This window comes from Halichoeres trimaculatus, unplaced genomic scaffold (assembly GCF_033239565.1).
Source record: "Halichoeres trimaculatus isolate MK-OKI-2021-1 unplaced genomic scaffold, fHalTri1.1 fHalTri1_scaffold_21, whole genome shotgun sequence".
NCBI classification, from domain to species: domain Eukaryota; kingdom Metazoa; phylum Chordata; class Actinopteri; order Labriformes; family Labridae; genus Halichoeres; species Halichoeres trimaculatus.
In genome coordinates, this window is record NW_027437199.1 from 23,324,977 (window position 1) to 23,342,451 (window position 17,475).

The following is a 17,475-nucleotide window of genomic DNA, read 5'->3' on the forward strand; positions in this document are numbered from 1 at the left end:
AGTCTTTGACTTCCAGGTTTGTCTACCTCCCTCTATGTCCACATATTACAAACCTCCTAGATTACCACCAGCCTGTAGTTTTAGACAAAGGACATTGTTCTTACCTGCAGGTCCTCATTTGTGTGCATGCTCTATAGACTCTCACAGGCAAACTGCAAGCTCTTGTAAATACTGAATAGTGTTGCAAAGGCTGTACAGGGGAGATGAAGTGGTTCTTAGTTAAAGGGATACTTTACTTTAGAGTTAGCTTTACTCTCTGGCCACCACTAAGGGCTCTAATTTCGTTGACAAGGCGCAAGTGCAGGCGCAAGTGCAGGCGCACCTGCCCTGTGCCTGCCTTAGCCGCGTGGACAGGGCGTGACCAGCGCATTTTGCAAGTTTCCTGCAGTGCCAAGAGAGGCACAGTCAAGGCGCAGAGGAGCGCAGAGGTGCACGTCCACGCCTCCCTCCACGCAAATGGCAGAGAGGGAGGAGAAAAGCCGTGAGTGGGTTTAACACAGCCGAGTGCCTCTCCTCGCCTTTAAATGTGCTGTGGCCAAGGCGCAGCGTCTGATTGGTCTGAGTGATCCCCAGCATCCCCAGCAGAAACAGTGTTCTGGAAAGACCGGGGAGCGGAGACTGTCAGAACCGCTGTCCCTGCAGCAGGAGAATGGACAGCAGGGCGCATTGGAGGACACGAAGCGCGTCACCGTGTGGGCCAACAGATTTAATCTGTTCCTTTGTCATTAATAAGAGTACAAATGAGAGACAGTTACTCAGCTGGCTTTGACATCTTTTTAGATCACATTAAAAATAAAGACTAAAACAGAGAAATATCAGAAATCAGGGTTAAATCCTGAGTGACATACATATATTTTGTCTCTTTTGTCTTCATCTTTTCTCTCCCTCTTTTCTTTGAATTAAATGAAATAAGAGAACCAGATATATACTCAGTATCAGATGTTAAGGCTGTTTATTGTTTAATTGTAAGATGTGCATCAAACTTCCAGCTGCCGTCAGGTTCACTTTCCATGATGACAAACGGCTTTAATCTGACATCAGATGTGACGGGACAGTTAATATAGATATAAATGTATATGCTGATTCAGACGGTTATGTTAAATAGTGATTGCTGTGATTGTTTATTGTATTAAAATGTGCCTGAAACTCTGGAAACCTGCCTCTGAGGCTTTGATGACATGTGTGCACATGTGCGCCTGTCACCAAATTACAGCTGCGGAGGGTGCGCTCCGCTTTGCGCTGAGAATAGACCAGGTTGGAGCTAGCGACCTTTCAGTGCACTTTCTGCACTGTTTTTGGCACAAAATTGTCATTGCGGCAACATGAATCTGCTGACACCTCCCCCTGGTGCGCTGTCACACCCATCTCTGCACAGACGGTCTACCAAATTGTCAAATTGGCAGCGCACAAAATCAGCACTGCGCAGGGTACGCCAGGCTTGGTCCCCCCTGCGCTGTGCCACGAAATTAGAGCCCTAAAACTTACTGACTTAGTTTGGCTACCAGTTGTATCTTCTACCAGTTAAGTTACCTGCAGCTGCTCAGACTGAAATGGAAATGAAAATCTTTGAGATAATATTCATAATAATAATAATGATAATAATACCCAAAACTCTTGTTCAAACTTCTTTAAAACTAGTTTAAGTAAAACCTTTTCCTTCGCTAGAAACACTAAACTTTGTCTGAATATTTGTCAGTTTAAAACAGGAGGAAACTAAAAAGATAAGTTGTCTGGCTAACCAAAGTATGCTGTCTACATTTTGGAGCTTACAGTTAAATCCCTGGCAGTTTGTAACCGTCTTTGTGAACAGTGTAACACTACTCTGAGTCAGAGTCAAACCAACTCCAGCCTTCAACAACACTGAAGCTAAATCAGCCAGAACAGTAAGATCCAAGTAGCATTTAAGAATAAATCAGCTGGTATAATAGTATGTTAAACCAGACCAGATGGCAACCACATGTCTGTCTGAGGTCTCAGAGAGGTTGGACTGAGGTCAAAGAGCAGATCTGTGATCCTCACGCAACCCCACTCCTGCACTCTCTCCCTCCTTCTATTCCACCCTTCCTCTCTGTTTCTTCCTCCTCTTCTCCCTCCTCACATTAAAGTTAAATATCCCTCAGCAACAGAAAAGAGGAAGCAGCAGCACAGCAAGTGTTTCACATTCTATTGTCCTCTTTACGTTTGAGTTTCCAGTGTTTTTGGGGCATGTTTTTGAAGCAGTTTGAAGCCCTATCAGAGATGACATGTTTTGTGCATATTTTCAAACAGCTTCCTTTTGTAATGCTAATGTCTGTGACTATGTCAATAAGTAGAAAGGCAGACGCATGCTGAATGAATTGCCCTAAAACTTTGGTGCAGCAGACTTTTGACTGCTGTGAAGGATGGTAATGTTAACTGCTTGTGATGGGGGGTTGTTTTAGGGCTTCACTGACTCGACTCAACCACACACACACATCTTGTTGGTTCTCACGTTTGTGCTTCAGTGCTCTCCATCATACCCCCTGACACACACACACACACACACACACACACACACACACACACACACACACACACACACACACACACACACACACACACACACACACACACACTGTGCTCCCTTCATCACAAAGAACCTGCAGCACATCTGTCTACACTGCATCTCCTCCTCTCTTCTTCTGCTCTGCTCCTCTAACCGTGGCCAGGTGTTTGCCCACAGCCACACAGCTCTTCATCTCCAGGCCGCCAGACCGACGCTGATGTAATTGCTCTCTCCGCTGATCCATGAAAACAGAGAGAAAGGCGAGGGAGAAAAGGGAAAGTAGCAAAAGACAGAGGCAGAAAAGAGACAGTCTGTGCTGTAAAGTCAGGAGCGAGGCTGGATTGTGTGTCAGGGAGGTGTGGGGAGGATGTGTGTGTGCGTGGGACTGTTTTATTAAGGGTGGAGTAAGTCTTGGTGCGTGTTTATGAGAAGGTCAGCCATGAGTTAAAAAAGTTGTGATGATTTTCATCTGTGTGATTCCATATATGCGCGTTTTTCCAGGTAAGAATGGAGCTGTCTAGACACATGACCTCTCCCTGGAGAGACAAAGCAGCGTCACACGGCATGCTTTTAGTGGTTATGTTGTGAGGGCACTTTCAATTAATGTATTCATGATATTTATATATTTAAATATATTTATAAGGGGTTAAACCCACAGGGGGAGGTGGCTTTCCATTTTCCTAATGACATGCAAATGGGGTGTAATGTTTTGTTCTGTTGTCAGGCCCGTTCTAGAGAGTTCTTTGGTGTTATGGGAATTAAAGCGCAGCCAGTGTATGTCCTAAAGAACGGCTGACATATGACCCACTGCTTCATGGTGGAGTTTGAGTCTGGAAAAATGTTTATGCTTGTCATTTGAATAGAACTTTAAGTTTACATCATGTTAAACGATCAGAGCTCATGCAACACAGGATAAAATCTACAGTGGTAACACTCAGTCTTACTGCTTTAACCAGGCTGATGCAGACCCAACTCCAGTGTGTAAGCTTTATATTATTTATTTACTTCACAGGCGCACAGCAGCTAATTCATCACCAAGTGTTTCCTATTTGTTCTGCTGTGGAACAAACAACAACATTAATGTAATAGTCAGAGATTGCAGCACTTAGCGGAGATCCCTCTGGAGTTTGGAATGAAGTGTTAGATTAGATTAATGCTTCCTCCCTGTGTGGCTAACCCACGGCACGGCAATGAGATGATACTGTATCAAATTAGGGAATCAGTGAGAAACAGCCTCCCGCTGTCTAAGATTTAATTATTGCAAACACAATAAACAGGCTGATTGTTTTTCATGTCTGCCTCTGACGCCTGCTTTCCATACATTCACTGAGGCGCACTGCAGATGAAAAGGATGTCTGATGATGGTTATTAATAACCATTCCCTTTGGATTTTTTTTTTTTTTTTATCTTTGCTGAGCTCAATCTGAGCATTTATCAGATTTAAACACATCATGGACATTTTGACATGAACTGATCAAGCAAAAACCTCTGGTTGGTCAGAAAGTATGAAGCCTATGCAGAAGCATTAAAATCTACAGTTAAGTGAGTGGTCAGTTCACTGCAGTGTTATGTGCTGTGTAAAACCAACAAACTGCTGTTCTCCATTAGGGGCGATATGGGCAAAATATGCCAGGATGTTTTTTTTTTGTTTGTTTGTTTTTTTTTTTTTTAATGACAGGATCAAGATCTGGGTTTGATCAGTGTTTAGACTTTTTTGACCAGCAAACCTAAAATATTTCTGATCCTGCGTTCTGAACCATTTTTTAAGGTTCAGACCAAGACTAAGTCATTCTGATGAAAAATGACATTAGGAAATAAACAGGCCATTGTGGAAAAAACATCATGCAAGAAAACATAGACTTTGTAAAAATGTGTTGTTGTTGTTGTTTTTAAAAAATATTATCATTATCATTTAAGCTTGGAAAATGAATAAAAAAGTCAGTATTTAAAAAAAATATATACAATTGTGAAAATTATCATTATGAAATACTTAATTATGATAGTTTAACATTAAAGAATAATAATAAAAAAAAATTTCATACTAACATTGCCTTATTTCACAATTATATGACCGTATTTATTAGTTAATTATCAAAATGGCATTAATTTCAAAATGTTGTTTTTATTTATTTTATTATGACTCTTTTGGGGTTTCATACAGTACCTCAGTATAAGAGCTACACAACCTTGGTCCTGGGCCCAGAGCTAATTCCCAATGAACTTAGCTACTGTCTCTGCTGTGTCACAGCAGCCATCGTATCAGCCATTAATCATTCTTATTTTTTTCTCCTTCTAGTGTCTGTGTCCAACCGTAGTCCAGTTTCTGAAGGTGGCAGACTGTTCCTGTTCATTTTCCTGAAGCTTCATTTGATTTTCTCAGCAGCAGATAGTTACTGTAAATACATACAAAGACATTATACATTTCCACTTCAAAGCTGTTGCTGAGCCACATGAAGCTACATGAAAATTAACTTCTACAGAATAAGACATCACCATTTTAGAGAAGAAACTAGGAAATGGAAACAAACAAAATATTTATATTGATTCAAAGCTAATAATTAAGATTAGACGTCCAAAAACGGCATTGAAAGGGCGTCCTTTGAACATCTCTTTGTGCAGTAGGCTCACTGACTGTCTCTTGCTTAGACGTCCACTTGACATTCAAAAGGCTGACATTCTAATGTTGAACTGCATATTGATGTCCAAATGGGGTCATGGTTAGACGTCCAAATAGTTGACCTAATCTGAACGTTGTGTCTTGGACCTACTGATGTGATACAGACTTTATCTGGAGATCCATCAGACATCTAGGGCTCTAATTCCTAGACTAGGCGCAAGCGCAGGCGCACCTGCCCTGCGCCGGCCTTCACCGTGCGGACAGGGCGTGACCGGCGCACTTTGCACGTTTCCTGCAGTGCCAAGAGAGGCAGATCAGGAACAGATGTAATCTGTTCCTTTGTCATTAATAGGAGTACAAAATGAAGAGACAGTTACACAGCTGGCTTATACATTCAGAATACTTTTGATCCACCTGCACTCCTGGTTTGTCATCGCCAAATAGCAGAACCTTTGGTGATATACTGTATACTCTCCTGGTGTCTCCGCCTCATCCTCCTTACAATAATGTACTCCATCTTTTTATCAGTTTATAGGTCAAATATCGGAAATCAGGGTTAAATCCAGAGTGGCATACATTTATTTCATCTCTTTTTTCTTCGTCTTTTCTCTCCCTCTTTTCTTTGAATTAAATGAAATGAGAGAAGCCAGATATATACTCAGTATCAGATGTTAAGGCTGTTTATTGTTTAATTGTAAGATGTGCATCAAACTTTCAGCTGCCGTCAGGTTAACTTTCCATTATGACAAACGGCTTTAATCTGACATCAGATGTGACGGGACAGTTAATATAGATACAAATGTATATGCTGGTTCAGACAGTTACATTAAATAGTGATTTCTGTGATTGTTTATTGCATTAAAATGTGCCTGACACTCTGGAAACCTGCCTCTGAGGCTTTGTTGACATGTGCGCACATGTGCTCCTGTCACCAAATTACAGCTGCAGAGGGTGCACTCCGCTTTGCGCCGAGGATAGACCAGGTTGGAGCTGGTGAGTTTCAGCACACTTTCTGTGCTGTTTTTGGCACGGAATTGTCACTGTGCAAACATGAATATGCCGACACCTGGTGCGCAGACGGTCTACCAAATTGTCAAATTGGCAGTGCATGGCGGTGTGCCGCACAAAATTAACACTGCGCAGGGTGCGACAGGCTTGCGCCCCCTGCGCTGCGCCACAAAATTAGAGCCCCTAATGTTTAGTGGGTACCAGATGGGCTTTGGTTCGGTTAGCGCACCCAGCAGAAAATGTTAAGTTACACATGATTTAGGACATGATTCATTTCTTTGTCATAATTAATACGTGTGTAAGATCAAAGCTGGGAGCCATATGATAATAGACCTCCAGTCACAACTGGCCCCCAGGCTTGACTTTGGACATGGCTGGGTTTCAGTGTTGGTGACCTGAATGTTGAACTCTACATCAGATAATAAACTTAATTTGTCAATCACTATAAAACTTGGTGAATAAAAGGCACTTTAAATACAGTGTTAGTCAGGTAAAATGAGCCACGTCCTCAGAATTAAATGCAGAGAGATGTTTTAGTGGACACAAGAAGCTGGTGCTGAAAGAGGCCAAAATGTTGGTTGAATCAAAAGATACTGTATTTCACCCAGGCAACCGTACAAATGATTAAAAAAAAAAAAATAAATAACTGAGGAAAACTGGTGGCCATATGAAAATGGACCTTGAGTCTCGTTTATGGTGTTGACATAGAAATTGAAAAAACACAGCCGCAGAAAATGTTTAGAAGACGTGAACTTCTTTTTTCTTGAGCCGAAGAATGATGACCTATAAACTGATATCATCTAAGCATTCATCTCTAGAACGTCCCTCAAAAAAAAGAAGCCAAACTCAGCTCACTTAGCTTCTCATGAGTACCAGAAACTGAGAAGATCCTTTAGCCTGGCTCTGTTACAGCGGACAAACTCCAGGAAACATGTTTACTCTGACACTTTGAAAAGAAGTGTTTGTATGACATGTAAATAATATTGAGGGATAATTAATTTAGCTAAGGGTGCAAAAAGAAAGCCAGCTAGCTCTATCAGAAGTCGAACATCGTGACATGAAATGTCCACTAAGTTGTATTTGTGTGGGATGTCAGGATAAATCCCAAGAAATATAATGTGTGATTTTATAGGTGGTTCTGCAATCTTTAGATAGAGCTAGGCTAGCTTTCATGTCCAGCTGCAGGCTTTAATTTCACCTATATGTAACTATAGAAGTGATATCAGCCTTTTCTTAAACTATTAGCATGATAGGATATGCTAATTCTTCAAACTCCTCTTTAAAGATTACTGTATTTCAGCCAGTGGACCCAAACCAGACTTTGTCCCAACCATATCTCCAAATCCTCTTCAACTTCCTGATTCGACGGCATGCTCAGCGACATCATTTGAAGAGTTTTTAATTCCATTTTTATTATTTAAGAGGTGGAGAACGAATGTTTTACACACATTCTTCTGTTAATGTAGTCCTATCTAAGCCACTTCTAATGGATGTCACTCTCTACAGATGGCAAATTTCTCATTCAGAGACCAAACTCTTAATTTCCTGAAGCGCCGAGAGAAATCTATGCTGATTCAGCGTAAGAAAACATTTATCTTTCAACAAATTGATTCTTGATATTAATTCATGCGTTCACTCTTGAAGTGTACCCATGATTTAAGCCTGCCTCTTTTGTATGTCCAACTTAAATTAATTAATGTCATTACTATCATTGTGGTCCGGCTGATTGGTTGGTTCATCATTTACTGTACTCTTCCCCCAAATCTCATCCTCTCCAGCGACGCTGACATTTGGAGAATTCTTGATTAACATAATTAGACAACTTTGATGAAAGATTTACAAAATCCCTCTTTTCTGCCGTCCTGACTTGTTTCCATGCACGTCTTGCAATCTTCACATTAATGCTGTGAGTCTGTGGATTAGATGTGACATTTATAGGGGCATGCTTCGCAGAGGGATGTATAGGAAATATGATTAGTGTGAAGAGATTAAATGCAGAGAAGTTATTGTTTGCTGTGCAGACTGCCATGCATCACTTACAAACATCTTTTTGGGGTTTGTTTCTCTATTTTGTCCATTTTCTTCTGGTTGTGTCAGGAGATAGAAAGTGAGAAAGAAGATAAAGGCAAAAAGAGACATTGATAGACTCTGGCATGCTGTTATTTCTCTATGAAGGAGGCCACGGAGAGCTCCAGCAGTTTATTGATTTTCACAACTGTGCTGCTCTCATTGTTATCCCAGGGTGCTGAGTACTGTTCATTAGACACACGTAGCACCTCAGGCTGTGATCTCTGTCTGAGAAACCACAGCCTGTGCAACAGGGCCAATCCAGCGCCCCATTCATGCCGACGAGGTCTGAATCCCTCCACCTTGGAGCGAGCAGGCCACCACAGAGGCCATCCAGGCTCGTGCATTTTGTGATTTGGTGAAGTTTCAGATCTGGATGGCAAACTCACTTGTCCCTGCAGCAAGTCATCAGGAGGTTAAATCAGTTTGGATAAGCAGTGGCACTGACATTTAGACTGTTTACCCAGCATGCAACAGTGCATGCTAACAGGAAACCACAACAGCTGAATAAAACACCCATGCCTGCTTCTAGCAGCCATGCAGGAAAAGAAAAAATTACAACTGAGAGTCGTTTTTTATTGTCCACTCCCGTCTGTTCACAAGCAGAGATCTGAAGTGATGTCATAGCTGCCGCTCACCTTTAGCTTGGGTTTGTCTTTAATTATTGTCAGGCAGGAACACACAGCCCAGCTCATCAACTGGATAAATATTTGACCGCTGTTCCATAAATTGGCATTGGGGGTTTATTTTAACGACGCATTCTGTCCAAGCCAGACATCATGCGCTGAGCAATGCACAGTGAATTGGCTCTCTGCAGGTGACCACAGCTCGTCTCCGCATGAGGTAAATTAAAACTCACATTTCTGCTCAGGAAATGAGTGATTTCATACACTTCCTGAATTTGTCTTTTTTAATTATAACCTTTGTCAAAGCCTAATCTTGGAAGCTTAGGCAGGGCATCCAATTAATCAAGAAATCAGTGTGTTTGTGGACTGTGGAGGAGCGTGCAGGGAAGTGTGCCCTTGCATGAGTTATTGCACAAATGTGGAAGAATATTTGTGCTTTGTTTGTGTGTCATTTGTGCTTTTGGGTGCATGCGAGTGTGCGTAGGTAAAAATTTGATCTGCCTCAACCCGGGGGGCTTTGCTAACAGGACTCAGGGGTGCATGCTGGCACCATGTGAGAAAGCTCAAAGCAGGACACACAGGCTATGAGGCGTCACGCCTTAACAAATAAGGATCCCACTGTGATTTTAGCCAGTGTCGCTTTAGCTCGGCTTATGGTTTATGCTAATCGCAAATCTGTGAAGGATCACAGAAATCCAAACAGTCTGACATTTTTGATTATCACTCCATGTTGGACAACAAAGGCAGCAGAGGACGAAGAAGGCAGAAAACTTTTTAAGTGAAGCAGATATGTGTTTGGTGGAAACAAGCTTAGAAATGTAGAAAATAACATGTCAGAATAATAACAGTTTCTTTACAGTATTGATCAGCTAATGCTTATAAAAGAGAGAACGCATTTGGAGCTTCAAACCATCTGTCACAAATTGGTGTCTGATAACTTAACGTGTTAGAGTGGCATGAATGGAACGTAACATATGTCATTACTCACATCTACAGTGTGAATTCCCATCATGTCAGATGCTTTGTCTCATGTATTTTAATGCCAAAGTGATGAAGAGGCGGTGAATGAAACAGATCTACGCTGGCACCTGTGTGAGTGTATCAAATGGTGAGTATTTATGTTCCTCATATCAAGTGATCCCCTCATTTAGACTTAACTTTTAAACCAGATGCCGTTCTGCTGTCTGGCTTCCACGTGTCATCTAAACATCACCATATGGCACGGCTCATAGATTCCCCCTCTGGATGATTATCAACAAAGCCAAATCAAAAACATATGGATGTCATCTTTTATATTTTCTCTTCCTCCAGGAGCACACATTACTCTGAATCCTCTCAAGCTGCGGCGCAGGCATCTTCTTTGCATGTGGATTTCACATCGCCTGGCTCAAGTTTGGCGATAACCCGCCGAGTGAGCTTTTTGTTTTTATGTCAGTATTAATCGTCAATCACCTGCTGTTCTTCTTCTTCATGATAGAGATACATATTTATGAAGTCTGGTGCTTTCTTGTGAACATTTGCGACTGATTATGTGTGCTCCTCTCACCCCAAACTTGGAGTCCAGATGTTCAGATTTATAAGCAGAAAGTCGGTAATTATTCAACTCTGAGTCCTCGTTCCTTGAGGAATTGGGTGTTTGTTTCCATTGAAGCACTAATCAGTCGCAGTAACAGGGTTCATTTATATCACAGAGTTTTTTTACTCTGAGTGCATCAAATCATCATCTATTCATGTCCATTCTCCATCCAGAACAGATAGAACAATTTAGACTGCCAAAGAGACAGTCGGCCTCCTCCGACAGTTGGACCGATAAAAGGTTGAATGTTTTGATCAAGCCACCTAAAAAACTCCTCAAAAAAAGAACTGAACATAATGCTTTTAATCACACAGGGCTTCAGGGTTCAGCTGGTGTCACGGTCAGCTTCAGAAGGCCTTCCTTGTTAAGATCTCCTTATTCTTTGAGGACTTGTGTAAAATCTTGGAGACTTGATCAGGTACAGGTGCTGTGGCTCGCTGTTCAAAGCCACACCTCAGCTCTTCCACCAGACTGTTAATGTTGATGCCAAGGCCAATGTGGACCAATTTGTGCATTCTTCTTCCTGAAATAAATATCATCATTATGAAATGTTACATATTTTATATCCTGTGGCTATCCTCTGCTGTTTTGAAAAGTTTAGGGATGCAGCTGAATCTTAAAGGGGACCTTTGAAATTTTTAAGAGGGTACACTTGGGCTGCCTTGCATGTGAGATGCTAACCATGCTATATAACTGTTTTGAGGATTAAATGATGTTAGTAGATTAATGAAAGTGTATCTAGTAACGTAGTAATGTTTCACTCTTTTTAGGGTAAAAAAGGTTTGAACTGTCTTCCTACAAAAAGACTTCAGCTGTCTTGAGCAATGTGTGGTAATTTTGCAGACGTGTAGCTCTTTTGGCTACAAACAGATACTGCCACCTTGAAAGCAGGGATACAGGGACTTTTTGACGGTTTTCAAATCACTGAACATTTTGTCAAAAGTCAAAGCATTTTTGATAAATGCATTATTACATTCAACTCCTCAATACTAGAAGACTGGTGTGTCCACAGCCAGACCCTGGGCCCATTTTCATACTTAGCGCTCTAATTTCGTGGTGCAGCGCAGGGGGCGCAAGCCTGGCGCACCCTGCGCAGTGCTAATTTTGTGCGACACACCGCCGTGCGCTGCCAATTTGACAATTTGGTAGACCGTCTGAGCAGAGATGGGTGTGACGGCGCACCAGGGGGAGGTGTCAGCAGATTCATGTTGCCGCAATGACAATTTTGTTCCAAAACAGTCCAGAAAGTGTGCTGAAAGCTTGCCAGCTCCAACCTGGTCTATCCTCAGCGCAAAGCGGAGTGCACCCTCCGCAGCTGTAATTTGGTGACAGGCGCACATTTGCGCACATGTCAACAAAGCCTCAGAAGCAGGTTTCCAGAGTGTCAGGCACATTTTAATGTAATAAACAATCGCAGCAATCACTATTTAATGTAACAGTCTGAACCAGCATATACTTTTGTATCTATATTAACTGTCCCGTCACATCTGATGTCAGATTAAAGCCGTTTGTCATAATGGAAAGTTAACCTGACGGCAGCTGGAAGTTTGATGCACATCTTACAATTAAACAATAAACAGCCTTAACATCTGATACTGAGTACATATCTGGCTTTTCTCATTTCATTTAATTTAAAGAAAAGAGGGAGAGAAAAGACGAAGAAAAAAAGAGACAAAATAAATGTATGTCACTCAGGATTTACCCGTGATTTCCCATATTTCTCTGTTTTAGTCTTTATTTTTAATGTGATCTAAAAAGATGGAGTACATTATTGTAAGGAGGATGAGGTGGAGACACCAGGAGAGTATACAGTATATCACCAAAGGTTCTGCTATTTGGCGATGACAAACCAGGAGTGCAGGTGGATCAAAAGTATTCTGAATGGATAAGCCAGCTGTGTAACTGTCTCTTCATTTTGTTCTCCTATTAATGACAAAGGAACAGAATAAATCTGTCCCAGGAGCTGGCCCACACGGTGACGCGCTCCCTGTCCTCTGATGCGCCCTGCTGTCCGTTCTCCTGCTGCAGGGACAGCAACTCTGATCGTCTCGGCTACCGGGTCTTTCCAGTACACCATTTCCGCTGGGGATGCTGGGGATCACTCAGACCAATCAGACGCTGTGCCTGGGTATTTAAAGGCGAGGAGAGGTGCTCATTTGGTTGGTGAAAACAGCGTTCGGCTGTGTTAAACTTACTCACAGCTTTTCTCCTCCCTCTCTGCCATTTGTGCAAAGGGAGGCGTGGACGCGCACCTCTGTGCCTCTCTGCGCCTTGACTGTGCCTCTCTTGGCACTGCAGGAAACTTGCAAAGTGCGCCGGTCACGCCCTGTCCGTGCGGCGAAGGCCGGCGCAGGGCAGGTGCGCCTGCGCTTGAGCCTGGTCTACGAAATTAGAGCCCTTAGTGTTCACACTTTGGCTGTGTCTGAAATCACTCTCTATCCACTACATGGTGCACTATACGGTAGATAGGCTGTTTTGTAGTGTTGTCTGAAGTCTGAGTTACCTTGGTCATACCCTATATAGTCCACTCAGTGTCCACAATGCGTTTTTAAAAATAGTGTATGAGCGATGTTCACTATGCCAACAAAAACTACCATCATGCTTTGCAGTTCAAACAGAAGACATAGCTAATTACTGATTACTGATTACACGAAACCCCATTACACACTGTAACTCCACATTATTTAATTCACTGTAGCATCTACAAAAGAGACCCTGAGACCTGATCCAGGATTGATGTCAACGGTTAATTGAACCACTTAATAGGGGTTACTGTTGGACATAACCACCCAAAAGAAAAACACTGAGCTCTCTGTTTAACTGGAACAAACCGAGTTACATGTGATGCATTCACTGGACCTTGGAATTCTCAGACACAAATAAATTTGTGGCTCATATACAACTCTTATCTATTCATTGAAGATAATGTGTAATACATTTATTTATCATCTTTGATTGTTGGGGAAAAATATTCTGTTTATGATATTAGTTATCACTGAAATCCATGCTGATTTTCAGTCTTTAAAAAAAAATCATAACTGTTAACCTCAGCTGGCAAGTGAGTTAGTAGTATCCAAAATGTTGTTTTAATTTTGCTGAGTGAGTGGACTATAGAGTCAACTACATCTAATTCACAGTATAGAGAGTAGAGAGGAGGGAATGAGTGAGGGATTTTAAACACAACCAGTGTGTTCATAAAAGTGTCAGTAAAAGCTGCATGCTCTCAGTCATTTTTACCAAATCAAATGCAGCCCTAAGTGAAAAGTTGGGACAACATTGGCCTTGCATTGAAAAAAAAAAGTTATTTTCACCTTAAAATCTGTGAGGAATGCACAATGAGATGAAACATAATCAGAGGAGGGATTCAAGTATTTTTTAGGATGGAGACGGGGTTGTTGTTTCCTTATTTTAGACTCGTACTGAGCTCAAATATTCTTCCTTGAAATAAATAAATAAACCACTTAAAACAACAATTGTTATTCCATTCATGGAATTTATTCAAGACAGGCAACAACAGTTTACAATGCTTGGATTACTGCAGGGTGTGCTTGGAGTGTTTTCTTTTTGTTATTCTCCAGTGGGAGTGTTTTTTTTTTGGGGATGTGTGTGTATGTGTTTGCGTGTGCCAAGGGAAACCACAAACAGAGATGTGTGTTTGTTTGGGGGCCAGATCCCCTCCTCTTCCCAGCGAAAGGAGGATTAGGCTTGTTGGCAGCTAGCGCAGCGACTGAGCCGGCGTTTCTCTTCGCCACTACACACTCCAGCAATCAGGCAGGCTGCCAAACAAACAGATGAAGTCAACAGAGAGACGTTTCCTTGTGTCTTCTGAGATGTGACTGCAACAGATGCAACGCTGACACTGAGGCTTGACACAGTGTGACAGCCTACTGTGTCTACACAGCCGGCTCCACTTTGACTTATTTTGAAGGGGGAGGGAGGAGGGGGGAGGAAGTGGAGGGGTGACACTGTGCACATGATCACACACAAGATAATGTTTGTCAGCAGCAACAGCGATGTCACCATGTAAGAGAGACAACGGGGGTTGATTTCACGGTGCAGTCATGTTGCATGTTCAGTCAAAGATTTCCATATGGGGAAGAGGAAGAGGGGGAGGAAGGGGTTCAGTCACTTTTCTTTGATTCGCTCTGTTCATGATTCAATCTCCAAGGTGAACTATGGCCATTACACACTGCAAGGTCAAAATCCCATTACTTAAATGCAATTTTATCCATGATTTTTTTTTTTTTTTTTTTCTTATAGGCCTCATCTCTCAAATCTATCTCCACATTGCCACCCAGATAGGCAGGCTGAAAGCACTGCATGCTGGTTAACAGAGTTCTTGGCTTGGAGCAGCTCTAGGGGATGGAGTGAGGGAGTATCTGTATCCAGGTAATTACAGTCTGAGGGGGCACAGAGGTCCTCTGTGATTACACATCAGCCCTGTAATGGATTCAACACTTACAGAGAGAGAGACGCATTCCTTACCTTCCCCATTGCAGAAGGCAGGGGACGGGTGTGTGAGAGCAGGCAAGGTGGGGCGGGGTAGGTAGGTATATCTGCAAGATGGATTACGTGGGGTTTGCCGAGTTCAACATTGACACAGATTCATCGTAAATCATTATGCTGGGGACCCGGAGTGATTTCTGCATTAGGAGCAGAAAATGGAGTTCAGCCAGTCAATGAGGGAGGGCATATTTCACATCAATCACCTCCACACTCTCATGTTACTGAGGCTTAAATCTCACTTATACTGTTACCAATAGGGTTCAATGGCTATGATGGCAATCAGCAAGACTCTGCACTAAACAATACCCGAGTGACTACGCAGAGGACACGGCACCAGGCCGAGCGTTTATTCAAAGTGAGCTAGATATGAAATGAAACGCAGGAAAGTGAGGGATGATGTTGGAAGAGTTTATTTAGATTATAAGTGCAGTATGTCTTTTAAGTTTTCAAACTTTAAACTCATGTTGGTGAAGTTCACCAGCTGACTTACTGCAGTAGTGAGGTTCATTATCCAGAGGTGTGTTTGGCCACAGGGTAAGTTTGTGATTGGATCAGAAGTAGAGTTTAACCCTTGTGATTTCTTCAGAATTCACTTGACCCTTTTTTTATTTCTACTCCAGTAATCCCAAAGTCAAAAGACCCAATGTAGAACAGAGGAGGAAGAATTTAATTTCAGAAAGAAGTTCCACTGAGCTTTCTACCTCTTTACAGACTTAATTCACATAACTCTGCACAGACTTTGTGTGTTTGTGAGTTCAGACTCTAGCATCACTCATGAGGGCTATCCATTTTTTTCACATGACAGAATTATCTATTTCTGGACTGATGCACTGAGCCAATCTGAAAGTGCAAGAAACTGTGGTTCTCCTTGTCTCATGTCTACCTGAGGCAGGCTGCAAAATATTCTTCTTCATTGTTCCAGCTCTGTGACGATAAAAGTATTGAATAGAAATGACTTAAAATTGATAATGTTTTGATTCACTGTCCTCAGTGGTTATTTGAAGTGACCACCATTATTAATTTATTTTAAGGTAATAATAATAATGAAAAAACATTGCCCTAAGCTTTAGGGTCACTTTTTCCAATGCTGGTAATGACTATAAAAAAAGACAAGGCATAGAAAGAGAGCTAAACATTTTACTCAAGTACATGTGCAATTACTTTGATGAAATTTCACTTTGAGGGGCTGTGAGGTGTTTCTGAGTGATCTTGAAAAAGTCTCCCTCATAGATATATGCCTGATTGTAATCCACACTTTAAAATTAGATTATCATCGCCAATATTATAAGTTAAGGGTTATTTCAAAATGGTACTTCTTAGCTTCCAGATTGGGTCGGGCAGAACCCGATTAATGATTTATGGCACGTCTGGGTCTCTATGACAACACCACGCTGGCTGACAAAGTTTGGTAGTGAGAAGAGAGATCTGTGTCTTCCTCTGCTGAAAATGATTTTTTGTGATTAATTTCGTAGTGATGGTGGACACTGGAAAGAAGAGCACAAGAAAGATGGCGCACTGGTTAATGGCTAACACAGGGCCTAGGCTGTTTGTGATAATGTCCATTCCAACCCACATTCAGCAGTTATTCTGCAGTGGTTCAAACTTGAGAGTCTATCAATAAAATGAAGAGTGAAGTTACGTTAGCTCTGATTGGTAGATGACTGGCAGGACATGACAAGGATTCACTGATGTTACATATTATGGACACGCCTTAGAGCACCAGGCTGTCAGCTGTGCTGAATATATATATATATATATATATATATATATATATATATATATATATATATATATATATATATATATATATATATATATATATATATATTTGTCTGGAAAACACAAATATAGGTTTGGCATGTGTTGGGCTGCACTTATCGGAAGATTTGCCCACTTAGTGTGGACGAAAGTATTTTAAAAAGCGAATGGGGGGTATTTGTTTCTGAAAATGCCCGGCGGCTACATGTGGACAAGGCCTTATTCTGGGGCTCCATGAGGTGGCTTGTTTTCATCTTACAGTTTTGAACGCATGCCTCATACTCTCAGAACTCTACACACAAATCAAAACACACATACATACACACACACACAATGGGCAAACCCCCATAGTTCTCCTGCAAAAATGAAAATTTACATCCAAAACAGTGTTATTTCTGTTCAAAATGGTGTTTTGTTTTCAAATGACACACAAACCTTCATATGAAGAGATCTTTATAAGAACCAGAAGGACACTGGTGTGCTCAATGTAAAACACTGTGATCAAAAAGTATTGGAGTTTTGGGTAAAACTAAACATGTGTTGGATCAGAAGTCACTTCAGATGTTGTACTATGCACTTATTGATCAGTATCTGTCCTATTGTGTTGAGGTATGGGGAAGTACATATAAAAGCACTTTACAAAAGATTTATATTTTACAAAAGAGAGCCATAAGGATGGTTCACCATACTGAGTACCTTGCTCATACAAATCCTTTATTTTTAAAATCGAGGATTTTAAAATTCTGGGACTTAATAAAATTTAAAACAGGTCAGATTTTGTTTAAAGCCTGGA